The following is a 12,377-nucleotide window of genomic DNA, read 5'->3' on the forward strand; positions in this document are numbered from 1 at the left end:
GGTATTTCTGTTGTAGCAGCACTAGATGACTAAGACAAGGTCCAACATGATTTAATACCTATGTTCTGAGTACCTACTATGCAGTAGGCACTGTGGAATAAAGAAGGTGAGGGCTGAGTATGGAGGGCTAACTCTGCTTGAGGTTATCAAGGAGGCTTCACAAAAGAGGGACCTCTTAAACTATATCTTAACAGGTAAGTAGAACTCATCAGTTGGAATTAGTTGGACAAGGAGCAGGGAAGAATATCCAGGTAAGGGAACAACACACTGGAAAAGAATGTAGATGAGAAAGAGCATGGCCCAATGTTCCAGAAACTGTTAATATTTGCCAGCCTCGGGTGGGAAAGGAGGCTAGGGACAGGGGATGATAGATCAATGGCAAAAGGTCTGGCAGGGGCCAGCTCAGGAAGAAGCTTGCATGTTAAGTACAGATTTGAAAATCTATTCTTTGCAAATAGGTTACTGAAGAATTTAGTCAAACAAGTTTTACGTGTGATCTAGCAATCTCCTGGAGTGGAGGCAGGGAAAGTGGTTGGGGGCTTTTGGGGAAATCCTGTTTGAGAGCTTCTGAAGCCTTTAAATACAACAGTGAGGATGGAAGTGGCTAGAGCCGGGTGAAGGAGCTGATTAGAAAGCGGGAGGCAAAAGAGGGGGAGAGTTTAGTATGAAACATGTGTGTCTTGGGCGAATGGGTGGAATGAGCTATGTCCACCAAGAGTAGAGAACAGCAATACTGGGGGAGGATCATACTGGGTGAGGAGGGTGGCGACTCTAGCTTTGGGCTGAACTCTCGAAATGTCAACAAATTTTAAGAAAAGTGTAATCTGAGAGGAGCAGCCAGAGGATTGGGAGGAAAACCAGAAGAGTTGCAGAATCACAGAAGCTGGGAGAAGGGAGGGAACCGTTAATGGTGTCAGGCGGATATGGCTGGAAAACTATCAGTCGAACTTGCAAACTGGCAAGTGAGAAGACTTTTATGCAGATGGAAGAGGAAGCCAGAATGGGAGTGAGGAAGTGGAGAGAATGAGACAGGCACTTCCTTCCAAAAACCTAGTTCTGAATGAGAAGACCAGGAGTATAAATCCGACAGGAATTGAGAGAAGGCAGAGAGATTTGAGCTGGTCTTAATGTGCAACGTATTTGCAATGCCTTCTGAAATTACAATTCTGGTTTATTTCTTTGAAGAAGTTTTGATAATAATGGTTAATAACCAAAAACCCAAACCCGCTACCGTTGAGTCGACTCCAACTCTTGGCGACCCTATAGTTAATAGAAATTAATAATATAATAATAACATTGACAACAAAAAAATCACCTCAGAAGCTTGTCAAATACATATTTGGACGCCAGTGGGAGGATGTGGATAGCTACACTGCCGGCAGATATTTATTTTCGCTCTCCATCCTTCTCCCACCTACGCGGGGAGTACGGTCGACAGCCCCCTACCAGCTCTGCCTCCTTCAAGGGTCCTTCCCCTACCGACTCAGCGAGCTGCGGGACCACGTGACGCCCCGGCCCGCTCAGCGGTCACATGACCCCTCAGTTCAGGGAGAAGGAGGAAAATGGCTGCTGGTTGTGGTTGAAGCGACGCTGGTAACGCCGTCGTCTCTCCTTTTCGGGTTCTCTGACAACGCCTACGGCAAACAGGGCCCTTTCTGCCCTGTGCCGGAGGCCGCCATCCTCGGGCGAGGTTGTGAGACGGTGAGTGTGGAGATCGGCCGGCGGCGGCTTTGTCTGGTGACAGGCGGCAGCGGCGGTGGGCGAGGCTGGGTGGCGAGGACGCCGAAGGGAGGGACCCGGCTGAGGCTCGGGAGCTTCGGGGTTCAGTTCACTGAGCGAGTTAGCGTTTTCTGGAGCCCCAAGAAGGTAAACAAAAGCAAGCGGGAACCGGCTGCAGGTTTCTGGGACTTGGTTTCTTTAGTAGTCAGTCTCCCCTGGGGCGGGTGAGCGCCTCGGGGGTGCGGAGGATGCTAGTGAAAAGGTTTTTTTCTTTTTACCAAGCAGTCGCTGGCACTTACCCTAGTATCCCGCTAGCTGGTATCTCTGAGGCAGACGCTTTGGGTTTGTTTTCCTGGGCTTCCGTGGGTGAGGTTGTATGTTACCATTCTCTAGCTTTGCTTTCGTGGGGCTCCGTTGCTCCATTGTCCTGTGGCAGCTTCTAAATGCCTAGCAAAATAACAGTAAGTCATTGATTACTAAGCTTCGTTAAATCAGAAATATGATTTCTTTATAGGGAAACGATTGTTTTGTCAACCAGCAATGTTGGATTTTTTTTCCTTTTGAGTTGTGATATATAAAAAGGTTTAAGCCAATGCAGAATACTTTCGTATTAATAACTGTTTATGAAGCCATCTCTGCACACTAGGGGCGCTTGTTAAAACATGTAGCTTTCTTAGCCTTACCTCCAGAGATTCCCTTTCATTTTACCTGGGGTGTGGCTCAGGAATCACCGCTCTGGGGTGATTCTGATATAATTGATACCTGCCAACACTTTGACAACACTGAGGACCAGACATCTAAATTTTTTTTAAAGCACCTTAGGGGATCAAGGTGCAGAGGTAAGGTTGAAAAATCCTGCGGGAATATTGTGTTCTTTGTTCTCCTCCATCTTTACTAACTTGGACTACTTTCATCAGAACCATTTTGAGGTGCTTGTTAAAATGTCAGTTTCTGGGCCCTGCCCCAGATCTACGTAATCCCATTCTTTGGGGGTGGCTTCCCAAATAATTGTGGGTACATGCAAGTTGAGAATCCTCCTTCTCCAGTCTCCCTTTGTGTGAATAATTTCCAGGTCTGTTTTTCCAAATCCTGAGTGGACTCCTCCAACCCAGCTTTTTTTGGAGTTCTTCAAATTCAGCCATCCAGAGAACTCCACCACCCCATTCACACATGTTTGGCGATGGGAGGGAGGGGGTGATAACCAAACAGAGAAAAGTCTCTGTCTTCTCTTTTTTCATTAATAGCAACACCATCTTCCAGTGACCTCCACTTGGCATCTAGTCACCTTTGACCTTTCCATCTCTAATTAGTCACAAGGTTTCTTTTATTTCTACATGCAGAATATCTCTTCTGGATATTTTGGTGGATCAAAAACTGGGGTTCTGTATTGTTCATCTTAGTATTGCTCATGTCTTCTCCATTCCCACCTCCTGGTTCCCTCTCCTGTGGGCTCCCTGACTGGTACCCAGGGTTCTGATTTCTTTGTGTTTCAAGTCGGCCACTTAAACTGCTGGGACGTGTATGAATATGTTATCCTTCTCTTTCTGTTCTTTGCTCAAGAACTGTTGATTTCTCTGCTTTATCTCCTACTGTATCATTCAGGGCTGTCTGGAAGACAAAGAACAGAAGCTTACTTTTTTACCTCAGGGAAAAAGAGGCTTATGGGACCAAATGAGAATGAGCAATGAGTCAGAATCCAACATAAGTTCCCTTTCTGCATGTGTCTCAGGGTCCAAATTTATCCTCTTAATTATAAGGAGTCTTTTTCTCTGTTTATGTTTTTAGGTTCTGTCTCTGCTGACTGCCTTTCTCAAAAACTGAATCATTTGACGCGCGTCCTATAATGACGGGCTCAGTCTGTGGTTTCTAAATCTCAGTTCTAGAGAACGGAATCTGACTGACTCAGCTTATGCCAATCCCTGGTTATGGCTGATGGTAGAGAACGTGGCAGTTGAGGGTAGCAGGGGCTGTGAGCAGGCAAAGTCCCACAGAAGAGCCATCTTTAGTATACCTATGGAGTTATTCAATTTGATAGTTATCTATTATGTTTTTACTTGTTCAGGACCTGTAATAGATTCTGAGAATATAAGAATGAAGTAGAGAGAGCCTTTATCTTTGAAGAAATTACAGATTTAATCACCCTAACTTTCCAGCCTCAGCAGCTTTCACTTCTTGCTTAAACATTCCGTCCATACTTTTCTGTGTTTCTGGGCACACTCCATACAGTCACTTGGTAGACACTTTCTTCTCTGTTTTCATGTTGTTCCTTCTGTCTGGTATGCCCTTTGTTCATTTCCTACCTATTGGACTTCTACCCTTTCTTCATAGATCAACTCAAAATGAAGCTTCCATGATGTCCCAGTCAGTGTAATGTCTTAGTTTCTTAGTGCTGCTATAACAGAAATACCATAAGTGGGTGGCTCTAACAAACAGAAATTTATTTTCTCACAGTTTAGGAGGCTAGAAGTCCAAAATCAGGGTGCTGGCTCTAGGGGAAGGCTTTCTCTGTCACCTAAGGGGGAAGGTCCTTATCTCTTCAGCTTCTGTTCCTTGGTTCCTTGGTGATCTTCACTGGTGTGTATCTTCCTCTCCCTTTGTGTTTCCTTCTCTGTGCCTGATCTTTTTTTATATCTCAGAGATGATTGGCTTAAGATATACTTACTGATGTGGTGTCACTAACATAACAAAGAAAGTTCTATACCCAAATGGGACTACATCTACAAGTAATGCCATTGTTAGGTGCCATCCAACTCATAGCGACCCTGTGTGACAGAATAGACTTGCCCCATAGGGTTTTCTAGGCTGAAATCTTTACTGGAGCAGATCACCAGGTCTTTCTCCTGGAAAAAGGCTGAGTGGGTTCTAACCACCAACCTTTCAGTTAGCAGTTGAGTGCTTAACCATTATGCCATGAGGGATCCTTATCCACAGGTATAGGGGTTTAGAATTTACAACACAGCTCATATTTTTGGGGGACACAATTCAATCTATCGTTAAGTACTGTCGAGTCGGTTCCGACTCATAGTAACCCTGTGTACAAGAGAATGAAACACTGCCCGGTCCTGTGCCATCCCCACAATTGTTGCTGTGCTTGAGCCCAGTGTTGCAGCCACTGTGTCAGTCCATCTCGTGGAGGGTCTTCCTCTTTTCCACTGACCGTCTACTTTACCAAGCATGATGTCCTTCTCCAGGGACTGGTCCCACCTGATAACATGTCCAAAGTATGTGAGACTAAGTCTCGCCATTCTCTCCTCTAAGGAGCATTCTGACAGTACTTCTTCCAAGACAGATTTGTTCATTCTTCAGCCTCTAACTAGTAACTCCTCTTCAGGACTCTCACAACACGTTGGATTTCTCTAGTATTATTCCACCTCGTGGCGCAGTGGTTAAGAGCTCAGCTGCTAACCAAAAGGCTGGCAGTTCAGATCCACCAGCCACTCCTTGGAAATGCTGTAGGGCAGTTCTGCTCTGTCCTGGAGGGTTGCTGTGAGTTGGAATTGACTCAGTGGCAATAGGTTTGGTTTTTTTTATTCCACCTTAGGAGCCCTGGTGATGCTCTGGTTAAGTGCTCCGCTACTAACCGAAAGGTTGGCGGTTCGAACTCACACAGCACTTCTGTGAGACAAAGATGTGGCAGTCTGCTTCTGTAAAGATTTACCTGAAAAAACCAAACCCGTTGCCGTTGAGTTGATCTCAACTCTTACAACCTTGGAAACCCTGTGGGGCAGGCAGTTCTATTCTGTCCTTTACAGTTGCTGTGAGTCTGAATTGACTCGACGGCGATGGGTTCGGCTTTTGTTTTTGGTATTCCACCTTGAATTATAGTTTGGGTTTGTCTGGTTGCTACAGCATTTGTTATTTAGTTTTAGACAAGTAACTTATGTATAAATGCCTGTTTTGTCATCTGTAAAATCAGAAATAAAATTTATTGTACAAAGTTATTGGAAAATCAAATAAGGTCATAGGTATAAAAGCATTTCATAAACTGTAGAGTGCTGTTCCCATGATGAAGGGCTCATGTGTTTCCTGTTGAACTGTAAGCTTATAGAAGGCCAGATAGGGATCTCCTAGAGCCTAATACAAACCTTGCACATGATGGTGCCTAATAAATATTTGCAGAACAGATGACATCTTACCTCTGGACTTTCTTCATTCACCTAGTGTTTATGGAGTAGAGACTATGTTCCAGACAGTGTGTTAGGCACTGGGGAAACAGCGGTGAACAAGATAGATGTATAGCTTTCTGCCTGGAACACAGCGAAATAAAGTGCAGTGAGTTCTTTAAGGCTGTTCTTGGAATAGCTATGAGGAGATACTAGGTAACCTGGTGGGGGGTGAGAGGCACAGTCAGAGAAGCCATTGGGAACTGAAATTTAAATTGATAACCTGAAGGCATTATAGAGGTTGATTGGGCAAAAGTGTTTATGGGAGGGGTGGGGAGAAGATCCTGGTCCACACGAAGGTTAAGGGGAGACGTCATGAAGTTGACAGGCAATTTCTGGGAATGGCAAGAGAGGAGGATGAAATGTGGGGTTGAGAGTATTTGTTTTATCATAGATGAGAATGGAGCCTGTTTAAAGGACTCATTTAAGAAGGAAAGTGGGGTAATCAAAAGTGAAGCCTCTGAGGGAGGATGGGGAGACTTGGCCTTCAATGACATACTCTATTTTACTGGGCACACCTGAGTTCAAACTATTACCCGAAGCAGGTCCTGCTTGGTGCATCGTCTTGTCAGTAAAGCACACCGAGGTGAGGAGGGAGGAAGAGCATTTATTGCAAACACATGGGCAAGGAGCAAGGAGGCGTATACCTCAAATCAAGCTCCCCAAACAAAGGGAGGCAGAACTTTTTATACTCTCTCACAAGGAAGTACATACAGACATTATGGACTACATAGGTTATCATGGCATACAGGCGCTGTAAGACAAATTGCTTTTCTTTTCTTTGTCATGTAGGCTAGTAAACTGGGTTTGGACTGGCTTGAGCCACACCCAGGGCTTTGAGGACAATGGACAGAAGGGGGCAGGTTCAGCTTGGTCTGAGCAGCTCCCAGTTGAGCCATAGCTATCACTTAAGGCTTTGTTTGATAATGGCTAAGCAGCTTCTGACTGCTTTGGCTATCAATCCCTCCTTCTCTTTGGGGCTATGGCGATAAGTCATATTCCCTGGGTTGTGGAGAGCATCTTCTAAATTGGGCAGTGGCTCCTTGATGTAGGGGATTGTATTGTATAGAACAGCAGACAAAAATTCAGTCCAGTTGTCCTGAAGAGTTGTTGTTGTAGGGTTGGGGTCTGGGGCAGGTGCTGCTATTAGCCAGTTGTGGTGAATCCAAGGTTTGACTCCTTTCAGTTTGACCACTATGTGGGTGATGAACAGCACCTTGGAGGTCTCTTTCCACTTGGGCTGGAGAGGCTTGTCTTTCCAGGCACGCAGCAGGAGCCAATTTCCAGGAAGGTGTTCTTGTCTGGCAAGGGCGTATCTGTAGAGAGAATAAAGGACCGCAAACAAAGAATGCAAATACTCTTGTACAGTTTTTTTCACCTAATACAGTTAAATGGTCACTGTCTTAGTTATCTAGTGCTGGTATAACAGAAATACCACAAGTGGATGGCTTCAACAAACAGAAATTTATTCTCTAGAAGTCCAAATTTTTAGGGCGTCAGACCAGGGGAGGGCTTTCTGTCATTGTTGGCTCTGGAGGAAGGTCCTTGTCATCAGTCTTCCCCCAGGCTAGGAGCTTCTCCTCACAGGAACCCCAGGTCCAAAGGACACACTCTGCTCCTGGCACTGCTTTCTTGGTAGTATGAGATCCCCATGTCTCTCTGCTTGCTTCTCTCTTTTATATCTCAAAAGAGATTGGCTTAAGACACAATCTAATCTTATAGATTGAGTCCTGCCTCATTAACATAACTGTCACTAATCCCATCTCATTAACATCGTAGAGATAGATTTACAACACATAGGAAAATCACATCAGATGACAAAATGGTGGACAATCACACAATACTGGGAATCATGGCCTAGCCAAATTGATACACATATTTTTGCGGAACACAGTTTAATCCATGACAGTCACCATTCGTCAGCCCATGATTTTTCAGGAGAGGCTTCCCATAGACTAGCTCAGAAGGGCTTAATTTGAGCTGGCTTCTGGGAGCTGCCTGAACGCTAAGCAAGGCTATAGGGAGAGCCTGTATCGTTGTTAATTTTGCTTCTTGACCTTACTATGTGTCTTTCAAGTGTCCAGTTCATTCTTTAAACTTTCCTCTGGATTGTGGTCTCCAGGCTGCATGTAGTTGCCATTTAATGTCCAGGAAATGTGTGACCTTTTTGGTTACATTAGCTACAAAGTGAGATCTATTATCACTTCCTTTGGAAGCAGGTAATCCAGACACTCCATGAGTTGGATAAAATTCTTAGTCACTTTTCTTCTCATAACTCCCACCACTGGTATTGATGTGTTTGATAAGGGTCCCTTCAGATTGTTAATAACCAAATAGATGGCTCCTGTGTCCAGTAAAAAGTCAGTTATTTCTTCCCTGACCTTTACTTTAACCAGGGGCTTGTTGGCGGAAACTGGAATAAGATTGATCACCGGTCCCTCCCAGTCCGACTCTTCCTCTTGTTGTATCACAACCTTTCGAATTCCTTCAAGGCCCTCTATCTCTTAGGGAATTCTCTCTTCTAGTGCCCTTCTTATTTACACCATGCACATTGGTTTTTCCTCGACCCCCGTGGGCTGTGTTAATGGGTCCCAGTGGAACATGTCCAAACTTAGCCTGTCTCTTCATTGCTGCACTTCCCCTCTTACCACTCATTTGTGGACCCAGGTGGTCACCAAAAGCGAGCAGACCAAGCTGTCTACTCACCGGCTCCCTTTAACTTCCAGTCCTGGAAGGGGTCTCTTTCTGGTGGACACTGACTTTTCCTGCTTCAGTGCATCCAACAGCAAACTACTTGCTCAGAATTGAAAAAGCAAAACAGCCATTTTTTCTGTAAATTCTTCTGTCAAATGCAAATCTTCTGTTCTTTCAGCAGTTCTGTGTGGCTCTGCATGTTTTTCAAATACAAATCTAGGTGGGGCTCAGGTTTTTTACCTAAGCCTCCCACTTTACACACCGGGCTTCTGGCTTGAAACAAAAAGCCTGTGTTTCTCCCAGGCAAATCCTAGTTCCCCTTTTAGCATATCCAGTTAAGTATTGGCTGAAGGCAGAGTTAAATAGTTTCTGTAATCTATAATACCCAATATTCATTTCTAGCATACATTTAGGTCTGTTTTACAACACTAGGTAGAAAAAATATTCGCTATTCATAGTACATTCAGATAGATGCAGAGTCCTAAACACAAAACCATTTTAAAACATTCCAGTTTAGTATTCTCCTCTCCTTAACTATCTTCCTATTCATACGCATATGGCCTTGGGCCTCTGGCTGGGTGGAACCAGCAAACCCTGACCCTCTGTCCGTCATCCTGCTTATCTAGCCTGGCTTTTGCCCCAGACCACTCCGGGTGGCGCTTTTCTCCCCTCAGCTGCAGCATAGTCTTCCCTTCAGCCATTACAGGTAACAACAACCAAAGTAATCATCTGAGAATCAAAAGTTTTACTTCCCAAGCTGCTTCCTTCTTTCTCTGACGAAGTTCCATGCTTTCATGAATCTGGAGCCACTGCAAAGAATCTGGCTTCTGACGCCAATTGTAAGAATGGCTTGAGGGCAGTGTGTGACCTCCTCCGCCTAGCACAGGGAGTTGTCTTAATGGGTATAGCCCTGTTGGGGGTTCTGGGGCCCTGGACCAAATTGGGTGCGGCTTTGAGTATACACCGGGGAAAGCATCTCAGCATTGGAGTCCTCGGGCTGACGAAGGGTTTACAGTATAAAGGGGAGGTCTGTGACCTCTGGTTAAAACCAGGTCCTCTTCCGGAGCATTAGAGAAAACAGGTTTTAACCTTGGTTTGAACCATGATTTTACATTGTTCCTGCAAATTCTTATCTTGCCGCAACGACATAAAAACTTCAACATACGTCTTCTCATTCCACTTTCTTTCTTTAGTACAGAACAAATCTAACTGCAGTGTGGTGTTATGATTTAAGGATCCATTCTCAGGCCAGGCAGTGTTACAAAAAAATTTCATTTTAGGCTTTTTCATTGGGTCATATCCAAAATAAGACCAATTCTTCAAAATATACCCTAGAAGACTACATTCCAGAATGCTCGAATTATTTCCCATGGTAGCAAAACCTAAAACTACAGAATGCCTATTTAAAACGAAAATATTTGACCCGACCTTCACTGGCTAAGCATTACCAGAATCTGTGGTCTATCTACTTTTCTACAAATAGGACTTATTTCTATACCAAACCTGGAGTCATAGATGCCAGTTCAAAATAAAAGTGTTTGACATGACCTTCACTGGCTAAGCATTACCAGATCTACAGTCTATCTACTTTCCGAACAATAGGACTTATTTCTGTACTCACGAGGGGAGTTTTTTTTCCCTCTTCCTGAGGCGCCTGACGCCATTCTCTCTCTTCTTCATGTAGTCTGCCCCCGCGGGGTCCGAGGTCGGTTCTGACCTCGAGGATCAAAACCAGTTTCCCCCGGAGAAAGATTACCAGTGTGACGTGGGAAAAGTGGTTAGTGCCTGTCGACCAGAGGCCATCTCAGGAGTCGGGCAGTGCTGGTCCCATCTGGGGTTGCCAGAATTTGTTACCCAAAGCAGGTCCTGTTCGATGCGGCTTTTCGTCATTAAAGACACACTGAGGTGAGGAGGGAGGAAGAAAGTTTATTGCAAGCATGCAGGCAAGGAGCAAGGAGGTGTACGCCTCAAATCAAGCTCCCCAAACAAAGGGAAGCAGAACCTTTTATACTGTCTCTCACAAGGAAGTACATACAAACATTATGGGCTACATAGATTATCATGGCACACAGGTGCAGTAAGGCAAATTGCATTTTTTTCTTTGGCATGTAGGCTAGAAAACTGGGTTTCACTGGCTTGAGCCATACCCAGGGCTTTGAGGACAGTGGACAGGAGAGGGCAGGTTCTGCTTGGTCTGAGCAGCTCCCGGTTGCGCTAGACCCAGTGCTATCACTTAAGGCTTTGTTTGCTAATGGCTAAGCAGTTCTGGCTGCCTTGGCTATCAAAACCTCTTTGATTATTATTCTTAGCAGCATGGCTAATGAGAGTGTATCAGCGTGTTAGACTCTTTTCTCTGGTTAAGTTAATAAATGTTTTGACAACTTGACCAAATTCAGTTCAGCAAACATCATTTCTTTAATATATATAAGAAACTATTTTACGTACTTTTGAACTTGTGAAGAACAGACTTGGAAAGTTCCTACCGTTAAGAAACAAAATAGAAGGGAAGAGTGGATAAATGCAGAGATTATCGGAATTCAAGGCATATAATGTTGAATGATTGGTACAAAGCCTGCTATAATATTTTTTCTACCTAAATACACAAAGTAGAGGATCATGTAATAAACCCCCATGTACTGATCCCCAAATTCCAGCAGTTGTCTATATTTTGCCGATTGTATTTCAGCTGTTCCTCTTTTTCTGCCCGCCCCCTCATTGCTCCCCTGCTCTACCACCCGGTACTTAAAAGAGATGTGAGCCTCCCTAGGGCAAGAATAATGTCTTACTTGTCACTTTTAACACACAATGCCTTGCAAAGTATAGGCTGCCAATCAGCTATTGTTAGATTGAACTGTTACCGAATGATAGCTGTGTAGAATTAGATGCACTTTCTCAGAGTTATGTAGACAAAAACAGATCACCTTTCCTTAATAGGTTAACTAAAAGAAGTACTCCTGGGTAGCTTAAGGCAAAAAGCACTTCAATTTATAAATTTTTATAAACAGCTTATGTAATTATATTCCAATTAGTTTTATAAGCATTTATCAAAGATGTACCAAGCCCCCACTTGGTTACGGAGGATGAAAAGATGAATAAGACATGATTCCATTTTCAAGGATTTCACAATAAATTAATAGTTGAAATAAATTATTTTAAGTATAATACTAAAAGTATTACACATGGGGTTGCCATGAGTCAGAATTGACTCGACAGCAACTAACAACAATACTAAAAGTATGCATGAAGTACAGGTGTACCAGATGAAATTGTCTAGGGCGGGAGAATTGAGAGGATGAAGACATTCCAGGAGATGTGACTGTGACCCCTGTCATGGGTTGAATTATGTCCCCCCAAAAATGTGTGTATCAGTTTGGCTGGGCCATGATTCCCAGTGTTGTGTGGTTGTCCTCCATTTTGTGATTATAATTTTATGTTAAAGAGGATTAGAATGGGATTGTAACACCCTTACTAAGGTCACATCCGTGATCCAGTGTAAAGGGACGTTCCCTGGGGTGTGACCTGCGCCACCTTTTATCTTACAAAAGATAAAAGGAAAGGGAAGCAAGCAGAGAGTTGGGGACTTCAAAGCACCAAGAAACAGTGCCAGGAGCAGAGCACGTCCTTTGGACCCGGGGTCCCTGCGCGGAGAATCTCCTGGTTTGGGTAACATTGATGAGAAGACCGACAGAGAAAGAAAGCCTTCCAGTGGAGCTGATGCCCTGAATTTGGACTTTTAGCCTACTTTACTGTAAGGAAATAAATTTCTCTTTGTTAAAGCCATCAACTTGTGGTGTTTCTGTT

At 44.1% G+C, this 12,377-nt stretch overlaps 1 protein-coding gene across 3 annotated transcripts in view; it reads left to right on the top strand.

The window, feature by feature from the left end:
• Positions 1-1,515: 1,515 nt before the first annotated feature.
• Positions 1,516-12,377, top strand: part of KIDINS220 (kinase D interacting substrate 220) — a 139,668-nt gene continuing 128,806 nt past the window's right edge. Inside the window, exon 1 of one of the 3 annotated variants that reach the window (XM_023728285.1) lies at positions 1,516-1,701. The gene's annotated coding sequence lies outside the window, so the exon portion shown is untranslated. The remainder of the gene's footprint in view (positions 1,702-12,377) is intronic. The other 2 variants (XM_023728286.1, XM_023728287.1) reach the window with 2 other exon arrangements.

The sequence above is a fragment of the Trichechus manatus genome, unplaced genomic scaffold (assembly GCF_000243295.1).
Source record: "Trichechus manatus latirostris isolate Lorelei unplaced genomic scaffold, TriManLat1.0 scaffold00023, whole genome shotgun sequence".
NCBI classification, from domain to species: Eukaryota; Metazoa; Chordata; class Mammalia; order Sirenia; family Trichechidae; genus Trichechus; species Trichechus manatus.